Here is a 21433-nt window from a genome sequence, read left to right on the forward strand (position 1 = left end):
AAATAGGCAAAGGGTCACAAAAATGACAAGCTCATGGGAAAATAAACAAGAGAAACCAAAGTATCCATCCTTCTTACCTCTGTTGCCTGCAGTATTCTCTGATCTCATCATGAACTCCTTTGCTTTTACTATTTGTACGGAAAAATAAAAATAAAATAATAATACATATTAAAAAATAAAATAAAATAAAATCCCTCAAAGACCAGAGGTGCATTATGCAAATCTCCAAACCTGATCCCAAGAGCTGAGGTCAGGCAGGCAAAGGGAGTCATTTCTGTCCTGTTTCAGCCAGCCTAGATTTCACTTAGGATTACAAAAGGAGTGCCAGGAACTTCCTGCAAATTCTGTACCTTAGTCAGTAAGTACTAACTTCAGATGGGATTACTTTAACTAAACTCAAACTGCTTGCATGAAGTGAAAAATATTTCATCTACAGTTTTTCCTTAAGTTGATCTTTTCTGTTGTGTTTTTTTTTTTGTTTGCTTGTTTTCACTTGGTTGGAAAGGACACTAGGTTATCATCAGTCACTACAGCAAAAGGCAAGCAAGTACATGTGCCTGCACTAATATATTTTCCACACTTTAACTTTTGCCTGGTCGTAAAACTGCATTTTAAAAGATTGTTTTGAGTTGGTTTCCCAGGCTTTGGAAAGAGAAAGGAGACTTGGCTTAGCAGGTCATTCTGTCCCCACCCAGCTAATTCTGCAGAAGATATTGATCTCCTACAACAATATCACTAAAAAAAAATGCCATTACATCTTCTGATTTTCCTCCCTCTTCCCAGCTCTCCAGTGAAATGAGGCTTCATCTCAGTACTGCCAGTCAATAGGGTCTTTCCATCTGTGCCTCAGCAGGCTTTATTCAAATCCAATGGGCAGAGTTATTTTATCTCACACAAGCCATGAAAAGTCTTTACAAAGCTTTTAGACCATCTAAACCTCATGCAGTCCTTCTAGAGTTACTACTTGAGGGAATGTGACACTGAAGCATCCAATTGAATTTATAATACCTTCATCTCAATGTCTTTATACCACATAAGGCATAGGTCAGTTTTCCTTTTTCAGAAATATCCTTCATTTGAGGAGAATCAACATATGAAAGGAGATATTGCAATCTGTTTGTTATGAAGTAGGAAAAAAAAAAAAAAAAGTATATGGAAATATATAAAGGACAATATCTTTTTTTCAATAATCCTAATTCTAATAAACTGATTATAAAACCATGAGTTAGTCTGTGCTTTCTGCAATGACTCAGTCCACAGCTATAGGCATAGCCATCAGAATGACTCAGACATCAGATTCTACTGACACTTTGCTAGGCTTGGTATATACAGTGAGGACCCAAAAATTCCCCAGCCCAAAATTAAACTCCAGAAAGCAGAAAGAAGAATCTGAAAGAACAGAGAGATTGCAAGTTTGTAACCACAAGTACCCTGTTGCTCAATTTTATATGAAATATCCAAAAATAAATATCTATGATTATATGGGAACACTGCTGGTTTACAGGATTTTAGAGCCTCAAATATTTCAATGAAGTCAGTAGGTGTACCGAGCAACAGCTGTTTAACAATTTACACTCCCATTTAACTCACAAAAAAAAAAAAAAAAAAAAAGGAAACACAAATGAATAAACTGACAATTGGTTGTAAATCACACCAATCCAGATGCTACTGTTTAGCAAAGAACAGTAAATTTAGTTCTCTTTATTCTTTGAAACTAAGAGTTTCTCCACGGGAGCTGAAGAAAAGTATAGGGAACACTGAATTTCCATTTCTCAGACAGTTCACTATAAGAATTAACTTGACGTGGAGACATTTCTTAATTTCCTTTGAAAATCCTGGTTCCTGAGTCTACAGAGTCAAGAATCCCCACTTCTGGCTAAAGATCAGAGCAATCTGAGCAGTATATCTCCCCTGGGTTGCCTGAGAGACACACGCTTTGTTAGTTCAGATCTGGTGCCAAACCAAGACCTTCTGAGCTGGGCTCTCCTGTCTGTGGAAGTGCAGGATGATCTATGTGACCAGAGGGGTTTCCTTTGCTCGTCAGAAACCAGGCTCCTTTTCACCACCAGGGTTGGCAACGACTGGTTGAACTGGGGAAAGGATGCCAGCATGTTGTTAGAAATGAGTCAAAACTGCCAATGAGGTGACAAAATGGGAGTGCTGAAGGTTGAGAGATGCAAAGCAATCCTTCCTTCCCTTTCTTCCTCCCACCCCAAGACACACACAACCCACATATTTCAGGACAGCTTTTGCCAGCTGTTGCTGCCTAAGTTTCAGCTCGCTGATGGAGTCCTGTTTATGAGCTCTAAATGAGCTGTCACTTCTCTGTCCACTTCACAATTACACAGGAGCTGCTATGAATTCCAGAGATATAGAAAACCTTTACTTTTTTCTCATATCATCAAAGAAAGCTATGAAGCATTATGGAAGTATGAAGGAAGGACCTTGTAAAGAATGGGCTTTCCAAAACAGATCTGGACAAATCTACATGATATAAATGTGGTCAGGCAGAAAAATTTTAACAAGGAAGGTTGATTTTCACAAAACCTCCATTATAAATCTTCCTTTGGTCTGAGATGGGTTTCCCAGTCCAAAGTCAGAAGAAAGAATCAACTTTCAAAAAACAAAAGCCTTCTCAGAATAACGTTCCTCTCAGAGATTACCTGTGGATCTAAATTCCACTTCAAATCCATCCTTGGAAACAAGCTACCTCCCATGCAAGTTTTTGTCTCTGTTATTCTCCACAAAATGGAAGTGACCCTCTAACAACGTTTGTTTACCCAACAGATGTCCTCAGGCTTTAACTCTCCACCTGATATCGAGAAGAGGATCCTCTGTGCCACTGCACTGAGTTGGCTTCATCTCGTATCACACAGGACTGGGAAGTTCTGATTTACAACTTCTCCCTTCAGCTGTCAAGAACAGGAGCTGTTTTCTTGAACAGATAGAAGCTTACGTAAATAAAAATATATAATATTTGGAAAGTTGCTCTTACTGGCATAGTTGGCAACACAACACTATTTTTCCAGAAGTAAATATCATAATCTTTTAACTATTTGCTAAGAAATTTGTAGTCATAAACCTGTCTATCTTCAAGAGCTCTACAGCTATTTCTGCTCCTCAGGATTCTCTAGCATTTATTGTTATTACCATTTAATTGGATTTATTCAAATACATTTATTCTGTCTTCCCTGGCTTTCCCTGTAAGGTTTTATAGTTCACACCTCTTCCCATGTGGCCCACTTAATAAAACATGTTTTGTGTCTTATGAAGAAGAGATGGCTTTGGAACTGTGGTTGTTTGAGAACCATCTGTGTCAGCCATATCACACTACTGCTGACACAGCACTGGGCAGTGACATAGCACCAATTTCATCCCTTCATCATTTGTTAGCTTCCTCTTGGTTTTCATTTTCCTTTAAAATACAGTTTGTTGCGGTAAAAGATGAGAAGGGGGAGCTTGCTTCCATCACAAATTTAAAAAGGAGATAAATGGGTGTTGGGAAGCCAGTGTCATTCAGCTGAAATGCTGCTAAGATATCCAAAATGACTTTTCCTCACATTAATCTTTCAAAAGGGTGTTCAGCATCTATCAAGGTTTCTTCTATAAACAGGATTAACTTTTTTTTATTTTTTAATTTTTTTTACCATTTCAGGTAATGATACTTGACTTGCTGCGCTACATGCAGGGAAGTCTGGCGAATGTTACGATTGTTTGGCAGACAGGAAGTGACTGCATCATTAACACTATCCAGAAGTGAGTGGTGATAAACCCTGGCACGGCAACAAAAAGAATAGCCAGGCAGAGTGACACGAGAACTTGTGGAGTACATTCTGCAGTCGAAGGCAGAAACCCACATGAACTCAAAACATAACCAGTTCAAATAAACCTTGTCCCTTGCAGGCTATAAACAGAAGGAGTTCAAGAATGAATGTATTGGGTATGGCATGGAAGCGAAGTGAGATAAGATGTTTTCTTTCACTACTATTTTAAATAAAAAAAGAATCAAGTGCATTTTAGGTTTACTGTAAGTATGTTTCACAACATAATTATAACTGTAATCTGTTCAGAGAAGTCCAGTTGTAGCTACCATCTTGAAATTATCTTTCAAGAATTTCCTTCTGTTATTATCTTACAGCTCTGGCAGTTTAATTGAGACTGAATGGCAGCTTGCTCTGTTAACATAACACAATATCAGACTTACAATTTTGGAAAGAAACAAAAATGCACCAGATATTTCCTCAGATACTGACATGCCTCATGTTTTAACTTTAAGTTCAATAAGCTACATGACTTTCTGCATGGTGTTCACACTCCTATATGCTGCTTTTGCTGAATTATTGCTGTCATTCCCCTCTAAGCAGGAAATATGAGCCTGTTAATGGATTTACCTTATTTCCATTCAAGGTAGAAACTCAGAAAGGATTGGGGAGGGCAGGGGGAAGCCTACCTATAAGCGATGAAATATCAAAAAAATATTTGTAAACTAAGAATGTGTTCATAAATTAAGCTACATCTGACCTTCCAAAAAGGAAGTATTAACTGCCCATAGACACTGACCTGCTTTATGCATGAATTCTCCCCATCCTAATCCATGTATCCATTATATTCTGGAGTAATAACTCACATCCTATCACACCTAAAATAAACTTTTCTAATGAGTTCAAGGGAATCGGAATATTTGCTTTGGCATCCTGGATATTTGTATTTCATAGACTTAGTCCATTCTGACATAATCAGCAGCAGGAGAACACATTAACCTATCCTCAGTGTTCCTAAACTCAGCAAGTTTGATAACCAAGCACAAAGTACGGTAGCCCAGATAATTTAGAAAAACAAGAATTCAGATCTCAGAAGAATATTATGAGATTCTAACCTATGCAGAGAAAGGTTAAATATGGATAATATTTGAAGTAGAAACACACTGGCCTAGATTGAATTATTTCATCTATCTCAATATTTTTCATATTTGTTTGCCCAAATAATGTACAAGTGATTCACTTTTCGTATAAGGACATCAAAATAAAACCAAAATGGGAAAGTAATTTATGGTAAATATATGAGTCAGGTGCTGACGGTACCAATAATGCAGAGGAGTTTGTATGTCAGCATATAGTGCACGCCTACTTCATATTTTGGAAGCTCAAACAGCTTTCTAGCAGCTGTTGATGGCTGGAAGAAAGAACGACTTACATGAAAAGCCTTAAGCTTGAAGAGTTACATTATCACAAACATCTGAGTTCGGATCCTTTTGAGGAGCTAAGCAACCTAAATCCCAATGAACTGGACCTGAGCCATATATCATCGTTAAAATGGATTTTGTATCTCCTCTACCCTAGGCACTAGAGCGAAGTGGAGAGATCTCAATTCATTTCTTTCCCAAGCTGGAATCTCCCTATAAAATAGCACTCTGGAATCTCCCTATAAAATATCACTGCATTAAATGAAAATTATAATTTTGTTCTCCTTAGGTCTATAGGCATGTAGAAGGTTAGTGGAAGCCACTTATCAAGGGCTTAAATGAAGGCTTAAGTGTTTCATTAAGGGTATTAAAATTCACCAGCAGTGCAGTCTCAGTACAGCTGTAGTGCTTTCTGTTTCTCTAGGTTCACCTGGGGACAGCTCAGAGTTATCTGCCATGAGATCTGTGGGCATTTTCTTGGGTGTCTATGAAGCACGTGCCATGCTAATATACTTTTTAAGTCCCACTCTTCACATTCAGAATATTTTCATAATATTTCATAACAACAAGTCACTTTACTTCATGTCTTTGTTATTTTCTTTCTCTGAATGAAATCAATTAGGTGTATCTAGACACATGAGTTTTTGATTTGGAGCACCAGGGCGTTTGGGGATATGCTTGATACTAAAGTTGCACCAGGGGTGTTTTAGGTTGGATGTTAGGTAGAACTTCTTTACTTCTTTTAGGCATTGGAATGGGCTGCCCAGGGAAGTGATAGGGTTTAGTGGAGGACTGGTTAGTGTTAGGTCAGAGGCTGGACTCGATGATCTTGAGGTCTCTTCCAACCTAGACAATTCTGTGATTCTGTAAAAATTATTGACATTTTTCCTCACAGGCATGGCAGGAACAAGCTTCCGGCAGCGCTGGGCACCTCCCCTCCCACACAGCCTCGTCCGCATCCAGAAATGTCTCCTCCAAAACACTGCACTGTCATGGCACATGAGGAGCACAGCGTCCACAGGCTCCATCACCCAAATTTCTCTCCGCAGACAGCCCTGGGGGCTCCCACAGGCCGTGCAAGGGGAGCCCGAGGAACTCCGGCACTCAGGCAATGCCAGGGGTTGTGTGGGGACTGAGGGCAGGGCCGGGGGGCTGTGGCAGGGCGGGGGTGCGGGTGCCAGCACATAGCATATGTCACAATGGGGGGACTGCTTTTAAGGCAGCTGCGGGCAGTGCTGCTTCACTTTGTCCTGAGCCATTGGCGAGGTGAGTGAAGCAGCGGGGGGAACGCTGGGCTGGGCCAGGGCCGGGGCACAAACACCAGCCCCCCGAGGGCTGCTGAGCCTGCAGCAAGGGCCCAGCCATTCAGGGCAGGGATCACGGCTGTCACCGCCAGCTCTGGCCGCAGTCCCTGCTGCCTCCCAGCTCCCTCACACCCTCTCCTACCCGACTCCGGGGGTCTGTAGCTCCTGCCCTGGCTCCTGCCCTGGCTCCCTCAGCCGCCAGCCAGCTCCCACCCAGCCCCACTCACCCCTTTTTCTCTCAACTCTTGCAGACCATGGTTTCGGAACTCTTGTTCGCGTTTACTTTCTTGGGCTTAATTCAGAGCACACAGAAAGTTGGCGATGAACTGGATGCGGCTACAACCGCGCACTTCCAGCAGCGTGCAGAGGAGCTGCAGGCTCGCATGATGCAGCTGCTGCTGGAAATGGAGCAGAGGGAGCAGGAGCACGGCTGGGCACGTGTGGGAACCCTGCTCCTGTCGCTGCTGCAGCAGTGGCAGTTCTGGGTCGTGACCGGAAAGATCGTCCTGTTCTTTGTGCTCTGCTGCATGCTCATGAAGTTCTGCCGTGAGCTGCGCAGCAGAACCAAAAAAGGCATCTCAAGAAGCAAGGAAGACGACTCCTCCGAGGAAGACCCTGATGACATTCTGGATGCCCACCGATTTCTCAATGAGTCCCTGCAGTGGCCGGTGAGGAACCTGGAACAAACGTGCATGGTCGTGGAAGAACTGGTGGACAACCTGCTCACCGCCTGCCAGGGCCTCCCCAGGAACAAGTTCATGCCACAGCTGCAGCCAGCCATTGGGGTGGGCAGCACCTCCGGTCCCACTGAGCGTGACACCATCTACCGCCTGCTCGTGCCCCTGAACCCACCGCCCGGGCACACCTTCCACCTGGAGCTGGGCACCGAAGGGGAGAGGCTGGCCAGGAACTCCTGCCTCCGCGTGGAGCAGCAGTGCCTGTGCACACGGGAGCGGATCCTGGGCGACGTGCTGTGCTTCCTCCACCGTCCTCAGCACGAGCTGAAGAACCAGGACCCGAGCCTCCTCGACACCCTCTGCTGTGGCTCCTACCTGGATGTGCAGAAGACGGCGAAGTGGTTTCAGGAGCTGGTGGCAGAAGCCTGGGAAGCTGTGCCTCAGTCAGCCCGGCTGAAGCTCACGATGCTGCCCTCCACCCGCTTCTGCAAGTTCAATCTCACCAAAGGCTCCAACAAAAGCCTCTCCATCGAGCTCGTGCTTGGGGTGAAGCAAGACGATTCGGACACCTACCTGAGCTTCGAGTAGTCAGAGGCCAGCGTTCACAGCAGCACGAGGTGGCCCCAGAGCTGCGCTGTGCCAGAGATGCTGTTCTTCAGGAAACACCTCGGCATGCTCGGCACACCTTCCACCTCTGACATCTGCAGCTCTGTGTCTGTATGCTGGTAGGCACCAAATTTGCCACCCGTGCCTCGACAACCGCTGTCACCCACATCCTGACCTGACCACCATCCTCGTGGCAAGCACGCACAGGAGGGATTTCACCAGCGATGATTTCGGTGGCTGTGAAGCTGAAGGAGTGACACCCTGCTTGCCACATGCCCCAGAGCTGAGCACACTGCCCATGGAGACGATGCTGCTCAATTGGGAATTGCTCCTCCTTGTCCTCTCTGCAGTAAAACCACCCCTGGGGGAGGCACACCCCATGCAGCTGAAGACACCGCTGCAGGGAAGCTTGAAGCAGAGACTCCTCTTTCCACCTGGACAGTGACCATCTGGGCTCCTGGGGAGTGTCCACTCACTCCAGGAGCTCTGAGCTCTGCAAAAATTGCAATATATATTGCAATTTGTATTATATTGTTTATATATTGTTTATTATTTATTGTAATATATGTTATTTAATTGAACAAATGCTTTGTCTGTGAGTGTCTGTACCACACCGGGTCAGGAAATGCCACAGCTCCGGGGAGCATTTAGCTGAGGAGCTGATTCCGTGGGCTCCAATTGCACTCCTGGAGCTACAGCTCTGCTGCCTGTCCTGGATCCTCCAGCAGGGCAAGGAGAACAGCTCAGCACCCACCTCAGCGCCGTGTGTTGCCAGTGTGCTGCATGGAGTCTGAAGGGGGGACTTGTGCAACACGAGGCGAACCATGCCCTGGGAGCCCGACAGCTCCCATCGCAGTCCAAACGCTTCTTAAACTCCTGTCCCAGTGTGTGACCACCCTCTTGGTGAAGAGCCTCTTCCTGATGTCCAGCCCGAACCTCCCCTGCCTCAGCTTGACCCCATTCCCTTGGGTCCTGTCACTGGTCACTAAAGAGAAGAGATCTCACTAAAGAGAAGAGATCTGCCCCTCCGCTCCCCGTCGTGAGGAAGCTGTAGGTCGCCATGAGGCCTACTCCAGGCTGAACAGGCCCAGTGGCCTCAGCCGCTCCTCGTACGTCTTCCCCTCTGGGCCCTTCACCATCCTGTAGTCCTCCTCTGGTAGCTCCTGATGAAGTATTTCTCTACCGTGGCACCTCCTTTCTCTTTTTCCCTCTTTTCAAGTTTTCAAAGACTTTACTGTCACACATGGAAATACTGTATTTGTGTCTCTTTGAAATTTCTTCTTTGTGAAGACCTTGTCCAGGGTTTGTCTCAAACTTAAGAAGTACTTCACACTCAAATCTCTGATGTAGCTTTAAATAGATATAAAATAACAAGAATATAAAGCATCAAGACAGCTCCCTTATATCATCAAAAGAAATTATTCCTCAAAGAGGCCAGCATTAATCCAAGCTGAGATAGGGTCTTCAGCGATTCCTTCTTTACTTTTGTGAGAATTAGTCTTGGGGATTATTTTACTGCTGGTTTTCACTGGGGAGAAAGCAGAGGGGAGAAGGGAGGGTGGGGGGAGGCTGCTGCTATTGTCAGAAGTTAGTTGTCAGAACTTTTTCTGGAAAACACTGATAATATAAACAACCTGATGATATAATCTTGTAGTGTCCTTGTGTTAAACTTATGTGTCTTCACATTAAGGAGTACTTTCAGCCCTTGAAACCCACATATAAAGCCAAACTCATAGTTTGTTGAAAACTCTTCTTTGGGGAAAAGAGAGAAGGGTTCAAAATGCCATATTTCAAACAGTTGCCACACAAGCAAATAAAAGCTTACCTTTTCTGGGAAATGTCATATAATGGATTTAAAAGATGAACAAAATCCCAATGTTTATTTAGTCTAATGGATAAAAAGGACAAACTCATTGGCTTATCACAGCGGTCAATTGTACAAGAAGCTGAAATAGGTTGTTTCTGACAGACAGTGAAAAACAAGAATTTGTGCTCAAAATAAAAAAATTAAAAAACAGCTCATGTATTTCATATGGAAAAGCCAATAATAGTCCTCAACCAAACTTTAATAAATAAACCCTCTGAACTAGTTTGATTATACGTTGTTTTCAATTCTTACAATGAAACCTTCAGTCTCACTCACTAAAAGCAAATTTGCCTTAGGTAGCTGGGAAGTGGCTGATGTACGCAGTTTGAGCATTCAGTCATTACCGGTAGGACAATCGAGGGATGACTCTTTCATTTGATAGAATTATTGTGATAAGTCTGCAAATTCTTACTAATAGTAGACTATCTAAGTCTGATTTGTGAATGTGGTTTACAGAATCTACCCATATTCTGAGAAAACTCAACATCACTGTTGGAAAAATGCACAGTTCATTTTATATATTTTTAGTTACCTATTAACAGTTGAAGCACTGATAGTCCCTGTGTATCCCTTATAATAAAACTTTCCCATTATACCATAATATTTCTTCTTTAGATTTAAATGGTATATTGCAGGACAGTTCAATAAAACATGGCTTCACTACATAGTTTATTTGGTTTATTAATTTACCGTCATTCATATATGCCTCTTGCCAGTGGGGAAGGGCAGTATTTGTCATTTAAACTATATGATCTATCCCCTATCTATTGAAAGTGTGTTTTAACTGGTAATCTGTTAGCAGGATGGCTGAAGGGTAAAATATTTGTCTGCTGCTAGTTAGCGAATGTCGCTCCATCTTTCTTGTGTATGCTTTCTCAATGGATAGGTGAGGTCCCTTACAACTTAGTGGGAAGCACAAATAGAGACTATCATAGCCTAGCATAAGGAATACAGAATGGGATCTAAAGTCTTGACTACAGACTGAACATAAGAGGATAAAAAATAACCTTCCCTACTCAAACACTAAAAAAAATATCCACATTTCATTAGAAATGGTTTGCGGTACCTGACTGCTGTGGGACTCTCCAGGTCCCCACTGACTCTTTTTCTTAAGATTCTAAGAACTTCCACAGCAAAAAGTCTGTTGTTTAAAATGCCTGAGACTCAAATATGACCTATACAGTTGCTACTGAAGTCAGACTAGGCCAACCAACACTCAAACCTGCATGTTGGTCCTGAACTACCCATAAAAACATACCTAAACTAACAATAAACAAAACCTCTGCACAGAGAGGCATTCAGGATAATGAATTGATGATCTGTAGGTCAGAAAATACAGATTCACTCAGACCTAAAGGAAAGGAAGAAGTTCAAAGGGCCCTTCATAAGAGGTTCTCATCCCCATTTTCTTCCATTAGAATTGCCATACTTGAGCAACTACATGGACTTCACTCTGAAAGAGAGAGAGACAGGCAGTCTCTTCTAGAAGAAAACCAACACACCACTATGCTACGAACTATTCACCTTCCAAGTAACAGCTCTTTCTGTATTTTTTTCTACTCTTTTATGCCTTTTTTTTTTTTTTGATCTTATAACAAAGATATGGAAAACAAGTTCTTAATCTTTCAAGCAATATTCACTAATTTCTTTCAATTCATTCTAGCTTCATAATAGTGTTGTACCAAGGCCAGTCCTGTGAGATTGCATGATTGTCAGCTCATATATAATAGCTATATTCTTGGCAACTAGATACATTACCTGTAGCACATAATATAGAGAGAAAATTTCATTTTTATCCTACTCATTAATGGGTTTGTTTCCATTTTTTCTGTGCTTTAACCAATTATCTTATGATGCTATTTCTTAATCCAAAAACTATACAAAATTGGAAGAGAAAGTAGAAAAACTGTAATCCATTGGATTATCCCTTGTACACTGGTCCTGATGTTCCTCATCGTCCTCAACATTTCTGCACACAGCTTCATAATCTTTGAAAAAGTATTAGAGGCTATTTAGCTCAGAACTTCACAAAGCAGACCAGAAAAAAAGAAAAAAAAAAAAAAAAAAGGAAAGATAGAGACATCTGAATTAAAGACTGAATGTTCAAGGAGCTCTGCTCAGCTGTTGGGCTTATTTTAAGCATTAGTACGGACATTTTTAAACCTATAAAAACAACAAATGCTGAAAGTTCTTTAAGCCTCAGAACTGGGTAAACACTGTTTATGCTACATTGCAAACTGCTTCAGAAAAGGTGAAAGTTGTCTTGCTTTGAATGTACACTAAATTAAAACACATAAGGAAACTATTGTGCTTGCATTCAGTAGAACAAAGTATGTGTTGTAGAGTATATTCCTCAATAATTCAAACTTTAAAAGGTACAGCATTTCAAGCCTTAAAATAACAAAGCTACACTCTTTCAGAGGTTATACCACATGGGGGTGTTCATTTCCTTTTGTCTTAGTTGCATAAACTCAAAGTCAACCCTATACAGTAAATGATGTCTGCCCTATTGTCTTATGTAAACACTCTTTTGTTATTCTTCATTGAAAAGCTGTGTTTAAAGAAAGCTCTGTATGAATTCCAATAAAGAAACTAGTGTAAGAAAACTGGATTCATAAAATGAATTAGAACAGCTCTACTGTTTCATCGACTGGTGCTGGAAAGCCAGCAAAGTCAGATAATATTTTATTTGGAGCTGAAATGAACTGTTGTGAACTCTGACAAACCAGCACTTCAAAGCATTCTGAACATACTGCCACCAGCATACGGAAATTTATCGTGACTGAGAGACTGACTCTGACCCTGTTTACATCGTCTTTACTCTGCTGACTTCAGCTGGATGAAAGATCAGAATTAAGTCATTCATGGCTATCTCTGTTCTTCATGATTTACAGAAACATTAAAAGAAAAAATAAAAAAATAAAAATAAAGAAAGGGAATCATGCTTGATACATATATTCTATTCTCAACAAAGTCTGGATCACAAAAAACTCAGACAAATACTAATTTACACCAGGACAACTTCATGGGTGGCCCATGCAGGAATCAAAAGAACTGATGAAAAGTAAGATGTCAGTTCTGGTGATATTGCTGAATCTTTAAAAATTTGTATTTCTGGGAATGGGATATAGCCCACTGCTACACAGTCCACGTGGTTCCATTATTTTTATTTAACCTTAGAAATACTTCACTGTAGCTGAATTAAAACATAAATGGTGGTAAAAGTATTCTAAAGCTTTAATATTTTTACACCCTCATGCTTATTATGAATTTCAAGGAGACTAGCATATTGCAACTTGACATTATTACAATGATAATTTATTAATGATTTGTATATTTCAGTATCCCTCTGGTTCTCCTGGGATGACATCAAGACTTATTTGTGCTTTGTATTTCACAGACAAAGTATAGACTTTTTTGTCCTCATAAATCAACAGAATAATGTAATTGCTGAACGCACAAAAAAAAAGCCAGAACATAAGAGGCTTCATGTACAGAAGGGTATAAATTGTATCAGTAGATATCCCTAAATGGATTTTTTGGATCTTTTTGGATCTTTTTTTTGGATCATTTTGGATCTTTGCAGGTTTTTTTAGTCTATCCTGTGCACAAAAGTCTTCAGACACAGAAACATTTCAAAACTTGTGAAATTCCTTGATGGCACACAAGTGAATTAATAGTAGATACGGCTTAGCCGCTAAGAAGAATTCAAAGGGCTTTGAATCTTTAGATCTGATGTGTAATTTAGCTGACACATGGCACGTGAAACTTAACATAAAGTAATGCAAATTGGTTACAGAAATGCAATTCAGAAGTAAAAAGTGAAAGGGGAAAAAACACAGAGAGGCTTAATAACACTGGACACCCAATAAAACAATCATAGAAACTGGTCTGCTGCCAATACAGCACAAATATACATGTCCGTGAAACTGATAGAGCAAAACTTCCACCACCACCCCACAGGGGAGCAGTTTTAATCTTAGCCATAGCTATGATGTCATCAAAAGTTATTATTTCATTCCTGATTTCCCCTCCCCCCCAAAAATGAGCACAGCCAAGACAAATTGCACAATGAGATTGCTCTCACTACACCAACATACATTTATGCCAATTATGTGGTGGCCTGAACATGGATTAAGGTGAAAAAAATGCAGTATTTACAAAAGTTATCAACATTGTCAACCTTTCAACAGTAGAGTCCATTATAGTTTTGAGGTGACCTGTCAAGGCTTGGGGGACCATCCACATATCATCCCTGTACAGAGGACAAACACAAAGCCTGTGTACCATTTATCTCCTACTTACATCTCTTTTGATGACCTTCTGCATAGTGATTAATTTAATTCTTGATCTATTTGTTCAAGCCAGTGCTACCTCTCCAGCCCACAAACTGGCAAAAATAGAGAAATAAGGGAAATTTTGTCTCTGCAAAATGGTAAATTATTGGAGTTAGTCATTCATTTAAAATACCATTTTGAAACGTCCCTGGAAATTATTATTTTCTTAATCGCTTCCAAGTCCCTTCAAACTCTCCTAGATAGTGTCTCTCTAGTGGGATTTCATAAAACACTATTGTCTCTCTGCCATTTTATGAACTTTCTCAGACAAAATACTTTTTCATTTCTTTTAGTCCTACTATCTCTAACCATTCAGAAACACAGATAACGATGCCAAAACCAGCAAAGAATCTTACATTTCTATGTGCAGGATGAGATAAGTGCTTAACCCTGCCTCTTTGCAATTAGAGCTTTGCAATATGACATTGCCTTGGTAGTTTAAAAGTTCCTTTCATAGACACACCACTGTAAAGCACTTTTGCAAATCTCTTGATGAATCCCAGGTTAGTTGAACTGTTCAATTATAGCTTTATCCTAATCCTACTAGCTAAGCATTAACGCTAGCAACCTCCCACATCCTAATCCTACCCACTTGACATTGACCCACACTCTGTCCCAAATGTGTGTGTTAGCATAGAGCCATGCAAACAACATATTAATCAGGAATGCAACAGGAAAGCGAAAAGATGTGTAACAGAGCAGTGGTGAATGTTTCAGTAAAAAGATGCTACGCTCCAAACACAGATTTGGCACATACAGGCTTAAATACAGCTAATGAAATAGCATAAATATCTACACAAATCAGCTGAATTGTTACAATTCTTGTAACTAAGCTATTAAAAGGTGTCTAGAGCATGATTTAAAATGAGGGAAATCCAGTCTGAGGTCAGATTGAAACTATTAGAATTAGATACAGACACTGAAAATAGAAAAGCTTATGTATGATAGAATCCCATCCTCTATAATTCACTGCATATTGGGAAAATGATTCTTTCAGATCTGCTGTTGACAGCTTAATATTCCCAATGATAACGTTGTCAGGTGATAATACAGAGTCAGCCTATTTGCTTTGATCCAAATGGAAAGTTTGCATTGACTGCACCATTTGGAGAGAGGTTCTGTTTGGAAGAGAATTTCAGCTAAGCTGAAACGCTACCTGAAAAACATTTGATTGTGGTCAAGATAGAAGGGCATCAGCTTCAAAAAGGCCCAGGCTGCCTTCCCTGAACAATTCCTGAACTGCAACTGAAATTCCCTCTCCAAAAATATTACTGACGCAGCCAAAAGCACACAAGAACCACCCTAAAGAACCTTGTATCCAGTTTTTAAAATGAGTGCTATTGTCATATGTATTCTCTCAAATTTCAGGAACATGAATATATGGCTTGTACAAACTCTGGTTTAAACATCTCTCCCCATCTTTCCTTAGCTAACCACAACACCAATGAAATTCCTCTAGGTTTCTACATCCATACAGCTAAATATGTTTTCAATTATTTTCCTGGCATGGTAAAAGAAGAATTTTCATAGACTAAGGTCTTTATGTCAGGATAGTAAAAAATGTGTCTTTTTGAATGACATTGATACTGTTCCGTTGCTTAGCGCCTGATACAGTGATTGCAATAGTGAAAGGCTGGATTGTCCCTGTGGGTACTTAAGGAGAGGGGAGGAACTGAGCAGCACTCCCCATCCTGCACAGAGACTGATAATCATTCCTTGCCTGTAGGCAAATGGTACAGAAGGAGAGAGAGAAGAGTAAAGTAGTGCAGAGGCATGATTTTCCTCCTCAGCTACAAAACAGCCTTTGGAGAAGATAAGTGTGCCAGAAAATCTGAAGAATGGTTCATAGTAAAGAAAATTTCTCCATTTTCTAGGGAGCTCTACACTTCAGTAGGAAAGGTCAAATAGGAATGGTCAAGTTCTACGCTGAACTCAGGACTAATCCATTTGTGTCTTCAGGAGGTCTCTTGCCATGAAAAAACACCGTAAAGGCTTTCAAGCCCAGTGAAGTTTATTTAACCTGAAACAACAGCCAGGGCTTTTGGCTAGCAGAAAAGTGAGAAAAAGTGATCCTTGTCTTCTTCTAGGAGCCAATGGCTGGTAATTCCCTGTCATATGCCAAATTTCAGTCTTATGCCTCATATAGATGTGCCATTGTGTCAAATTCCATGACATTCCACGTCATGTTTCTATTTCCAGTGTAAGGTGCATTGCGACATCTTGCTCAGAAAATTACCTCATCATTATAGCACATGCTGAAACTGAGGGATTTGAGCTGGTGGGCAATGTGGTACTAACAGCTAAAAACCACCAACACAAACTGGAAATTGAATTTGGAAAATAACCTGACTGTTTTGGAGATCACTATACATTAGGACTCAGGGATTAATCTGAAAATTGCTTTCAGGTATTATGTTTACTAAAACTGCTTTCCTACTTTGACTGAATTGCAGAGTTATTATCACCTACCACACTGAGAAGATAAGCTGTAGCATTTGTAACTTAAGCATTATTCATATCATACGGATTTCATTAAGAGCTTCCATATGATACTCCAGTGTTTGCAAGTACACACACGTGCCTCATTGGTCTGTGTGTACATCATCAAATTACTTTGCTTTTAATTGCAAAACTAAGGTTGGCTTTGTGTTTAACACAGGCATTCTGGAGCTATCATTGTTGTGGGGATAAAGAACAGCATAAAAGCAACTAGATATCCTGAAATTCAAAGTACTGCTGTGACTGTTAAATACACTTAGAGTGATGAATTAATTGGAAAAAAAAAAAAAAAAAAGTAGCACCCTTTTTAAAAAAATAGTAGTACTGCACCATCTAAACACAATAAACCATTTAATAACATAGAAGCCTGAACTTCAGCAAGGAGGAAGACTACAGGCACTGCAGTTACCAGGATCTGCTTTTGGCAGCACAGTGGAAACAACAGATCTCCGATATATTTCTCATTAGATTATGATTTTTTAATTTTAACCCTAGCATACAAAGTTGGTGTTTTGTACTGGTAGTAGTTTTGAGTTGGTAGAAGAAAAAAGATGTCTAAGAACTGCAGCTTCATTCTTCCAAGTCCTGGTGCAGCTGAAGTCCCAGTGTCATTTCCTCACAGAGAGGGGTGGCACCACAGCCTTCTCCTCATTGACCCCCATAGGATTCATCTTTAAAGGAGTTCCATAGTAAAACTAGCTAAGTTTTGTCTACTCTTCTTACACATCATGTTTTAAAGTGTCTGGCTGTACTTACCTTCTTGGACAGCAAGACTGTGTGTGTGCAGAAAACCAAAAACAAGAGCAGAAAGTGCCAGCTGTCAACAAGTCTCTGTGGAGATGATATTTGAAAGAGGCATTCAATCCATTCAGGCTGCCCTGCAGATTGCCACTGAAATTGCTCATTACCTCAAGCTTTCGCCTGGATGTATTTTTGCTTTCATTGCTCGTCACCTGTACTAGTTCCCAAAACTTAAAGGACCGTGTATATTTTGTTTGATTTGACCTGACAGTGCCCTAAAGGTGGATGACTACATATTATCAGCCCGCTGGGAGTACTGTATGAAAGGCTACAAAGATAGAGCTATCAAGTCCACATGAACTTGGCTCAAACATGTTTCTTTCATGTAGAAATGATAAAAGGCCTGCAGAGTAAAGGTAGGTCATGCATCACCGAAAAGAACAGATGAAAGTTGTCCCTTGCACAGTTCTCCCCTTCGACAGTCCATTCTTTATTGTAAGTACACCTTATGTCACTACCTCTGTCACTGCCACTAACCTGCTCGTGTTAATAAAAAACAGACTGACACAATACCGTTCTCATACTCATGAAGAAAACATCTATTGATTTCAGAGTCGTCCATGACTGCTAAAGTGATGTTGGGCTTAAATATTAACATACAAACGCTGGGCTGCCACAGGTTTTTTTCAAAGGAATTTTTCCACATGGTCTTCTCTTAAATTTTCTGGTACACTAAGAAATTTTCCAAGCCTGTATTAAAATCCCATCTAACTCGCCAGATGAGATGGCCTTCTCAGAACTAGCAAATGTCACACACTAAGAAGTGCAGTTAAAAAGGAAGTCAAAGAATGAACCTCTCTAGATAGGTAACAAAAGTTCTCTTGCACTTTACTCTGCCTTTACTAACTTTGTTTCTTCTTTATGAATGCTATGTTTCTAAAAAACAGAGGTGGTTTGTGTTTTCAGTTGTGCAGGTATATAACATAGCACATACATGTTAAGTGAATGATAAAAATGATAGATTTATTACTTCAAGTTGTCTCATTGATATATTTTATTACCTGTTTTTATTTAGCATTGCTTATTAACTTGGTTATTCTTCTTACTTCTTACTTCCACAGTTCTATTATGTACATGAATATTACTGGGTGAGCCAGTGAGTGGCTATGCTACACAACAGACTTTACAACTAGAGTATTTCTAATACATGTAACTCACACGGAAAATTGATAAATACACACATGCTATGTATGTATGTGCCTATATCTCCACATGCACAAAATAGTTGTGCATGCTCACAGATTAAATAGGAAGACATATTTCTGAAGACTTCCCCAATTTCAGACAAGCTGCAATACTGCCTAGGTCACCAGGGTAAGAGTGAGAGATGTGGGGAGGAAAATTATTTTTCCTCAAACCAATTTCACAGCCCCTTCTGTAATGTAAATCTGACAACAGTTCCCATCACTTTCATTCTTTCTTTAAACATTCAAACTTCTGGTTCGCCTTCTTACCCTCAAAACTTATTCATAGGATTTTGGAAAAGTTTCTGATCCTGGTAGGGCTGCCAATATCTGGTGGCAACTTCTGCATGGGCAGAGATTCCCTGCAGAGAAATGGCACTATTTCTCTCTTCCCAGAATACTTTGTACCCTTACTATTGTGCTCAGTGTGGGGTTCCTGGCCAGGAGAGCATTTTGTCCTCAGTGTAATAAACTCTAGCCCTCACATTTTCCTGTTTATAATCATAAGATTTCTGCTAACAATAATAACGTCAACATTCGGAATTTACAGAACAAAAGCCACAGAGATTAAGTCCTCTAATTAATCCACTGAAGGGATAGTCCAGACACTGCTGCTGGAGATAAATTTAATATTTTTAAATAATAAAGGTATTTCCATAATATTGCAAACAACCAAAAACTGACTAGCAACACAAACCCCCAGTGCTCTTCAGTAGATCCAATGCACAGACACAGCAGGTGTTTTGAAGCAGCAATGCTCAGTGCTCAAGTGCTCTGCTCAGAGCTACCCAAAAGCGATTTTAAAAGCCAAGGCAGCGTCTTTCCATCCTGATACAGGGAGATACGCTGTCACACATGATAAAAGCATCCTCCCAAGTGCAGAAGGCAAAGGCATACATATCACATGAGGTGGTTCAGACACTGGCAGTACCTAACTGGGACAGTCCTGTGAGAGACAGCTCTGAATGGACTCAGTGGATGTGTTAGCACAGTGCAGTGCCAGCTCCAGTGCTGCTGTGCTGTTTCCTGAGAAGGCACAACCAGCCTGCTCTGTAGTGAACAGGAGTCTTTCTCCTGTCCTTTAATGAACAGGAGACTTTTTGAACAGGGTCTTTTTTCACCCAGCTCAATGACTTGCTATGAGTAAGAACATTACATCTTCTTTTAAGCATATTTGGTCACTGTTGACTTTTCCAATATTGGTGCCAGCATTTCTCATCTTGTTGGAAAAATTTTAAAAACCACAGTGAAGACCCTGGCAATGCTAGAATGGAGGTTTCATGGTTGTAAGAAACCTAAAACTATCATGTATTCTTCTAACACGTGTGTTTGGGAGTGCTGAAACACTGATTTCACCCACAAGTAGATGAGCTTTTTACTAAATTCCACTTCCCTGCCCTCAGGAGTTTTCTATCTTAAATGACAAAAACAAAAGAAGCAAAAAGAACAAAGTAGAACTAAAGGGAGAAAAAAAAAAAAAAAAAAGAAAAAGACTTCCTTTGTCCCATTATTTTGTCAGCAATTGTAAACAACTTTTATTGTGACAGTAAAGTACCATGAAAGAGCACTGAAGAACTTTATATAATATCCTAATTTAACACTAACTTGTTTTACTTCTCAGTAATAAAATCTTTCTTCTGACCTTCAACAAATGCTGAAAATGCCTTGCAGTTGCTCTATAGCCTCTTACGGGAGCCTCCGTAAGGCTGGGGAATGATATATAACCCTAGAGTACTGGTAGACTGAAAAAGCTTTTATTCTTATTTTTAATAAATATACTAGTAAATATTAACCCTGGCTCTACTCAAATTAATATTAAGAAAAATATCTTGCTAAATGAAGTGTATGGAAATACTTGAGACTTTTACATTTGTTCATTAAAACAAATACACTTTGGAGTGCCAGTATTAAAATAAGGGATGTGTTTTTGTTGGTGAATAGGACCGGCAGTCCTGCTTAGTGCTATAGATAAGTTTGAAAAGAAATGATCCAAAAGTTATAAAGACATTCAGAGGCCAGCAACAGAAAGCTCAGTACACACAAACCTCAGCTCCTGAGAGTAGACTTATCATCCAGCCAGCTGAACTACTACTGGGAAGAGTTGAGAATGAGCAAGTAAAACCACTGCAGTGGACCAAGCAGGGGTTCTGGGGTGGTTTTTGTTCTCTGACTTGGAACAGTAGGTTTTGAAAGCATTTTTCCATTACAAATACACAAAACAACAACAAAGAGGCCCAGCTTTCAAGTCAATGTATAAATATCAGCACTTGGTTTTGAAGCTTGTGGTCCTTAAAACCTTATATTTTATTTTCAAACAGCATACCCCCTGCCAAGAAGTTACATTTTTTCCCTCTTTAAATAAGCAGCTAGGGTAATGGCATGATGAACAAATTTCATTTCTTTCTGCTCAGTTTTTTCCATCTTTAATACAGCCTCCAGCAGGCCAGATGGCACCAATGCAATTGCTAGTAAGTCAATACATCTGGCTGCATTCCTGAAATGACAAATCTGATGGATAGAGCCCCAGTTCCTATACAAAGCCTCTTTTCAGAACGCTCTCCCTGGTACTTGTCTGCTCTAAGCAAAACCTAATGTGTGAAAACAAAATAAAATTGAGCTCTTTCACCACCCCACGCTAACGTTTCGTTTGCAGTGTTTTCATTAGCGCCGCTCGCTCGCTGCCCTGCTCCTGCTCCTCAGCCCACGTCAGCAGGGAGCTCTGCTCTGGGCACGGGACGGGGCTGGTCGGTGGCCCCCATGCTCTGCCTGCACTGGAGCTGCTCACGGTTCAAAGCAGGTTACAATAAACACTCTGGGCTTTTCTCATGAAAAGCAGCAAGATTGTTTAGGAAGTTGGCCTCGAAGAGAGAACACGCTGGGAAAGGCAGGAATGAAGCAATTGCTTCTTTCAGCCTCTGTAATCTCTCATCAGGCGAATTATGAGGTAGAAATACACGCGACCTCTTCCCATCATCA

General features: G+C 40.6%; 2 long non-coding RNA genes across 4 annotated transcripts in view; one reads left to right on the forward strand and one right to left on the reverse strand.

Moving 5' to 3' along the window:
• Positions 1 to 4014, forward strand: part of LOC311440108 — a 45067-nt gene extending 41053 nt beyond the window's left edge. The window contains exons 4-5 of the long non-coding RNA XR_014695214.1: positions 2788 to 2956; positions 3656 to 4014. This is a non-coding gene — a long non-coding RNA (uncharacterized lncRNA). The remainder of the gene's footprint in view (positions 1 to 2787; positions 2957 to 3655) is intronic.
• Positions 1 to 21433, reverse strand: part of LOC311439667 — a 143127-nt gene that overhangs the window by 101520 nt on the left and 20174 nt on the right. The gene's annotated exons all lie outside the window — the stretch shown is intronic.

Source organism: Aythya ferina (assembly GCF_964211825.1).
Source record: "Aythya ferina genome assembly, chromosome: 7".
Classification (NCBI taxonomy): Eukaryota; Metazoa; Chordata; class Aves; order Anseriformes; family Anatidae; genus Aythya; species Aythya ferina.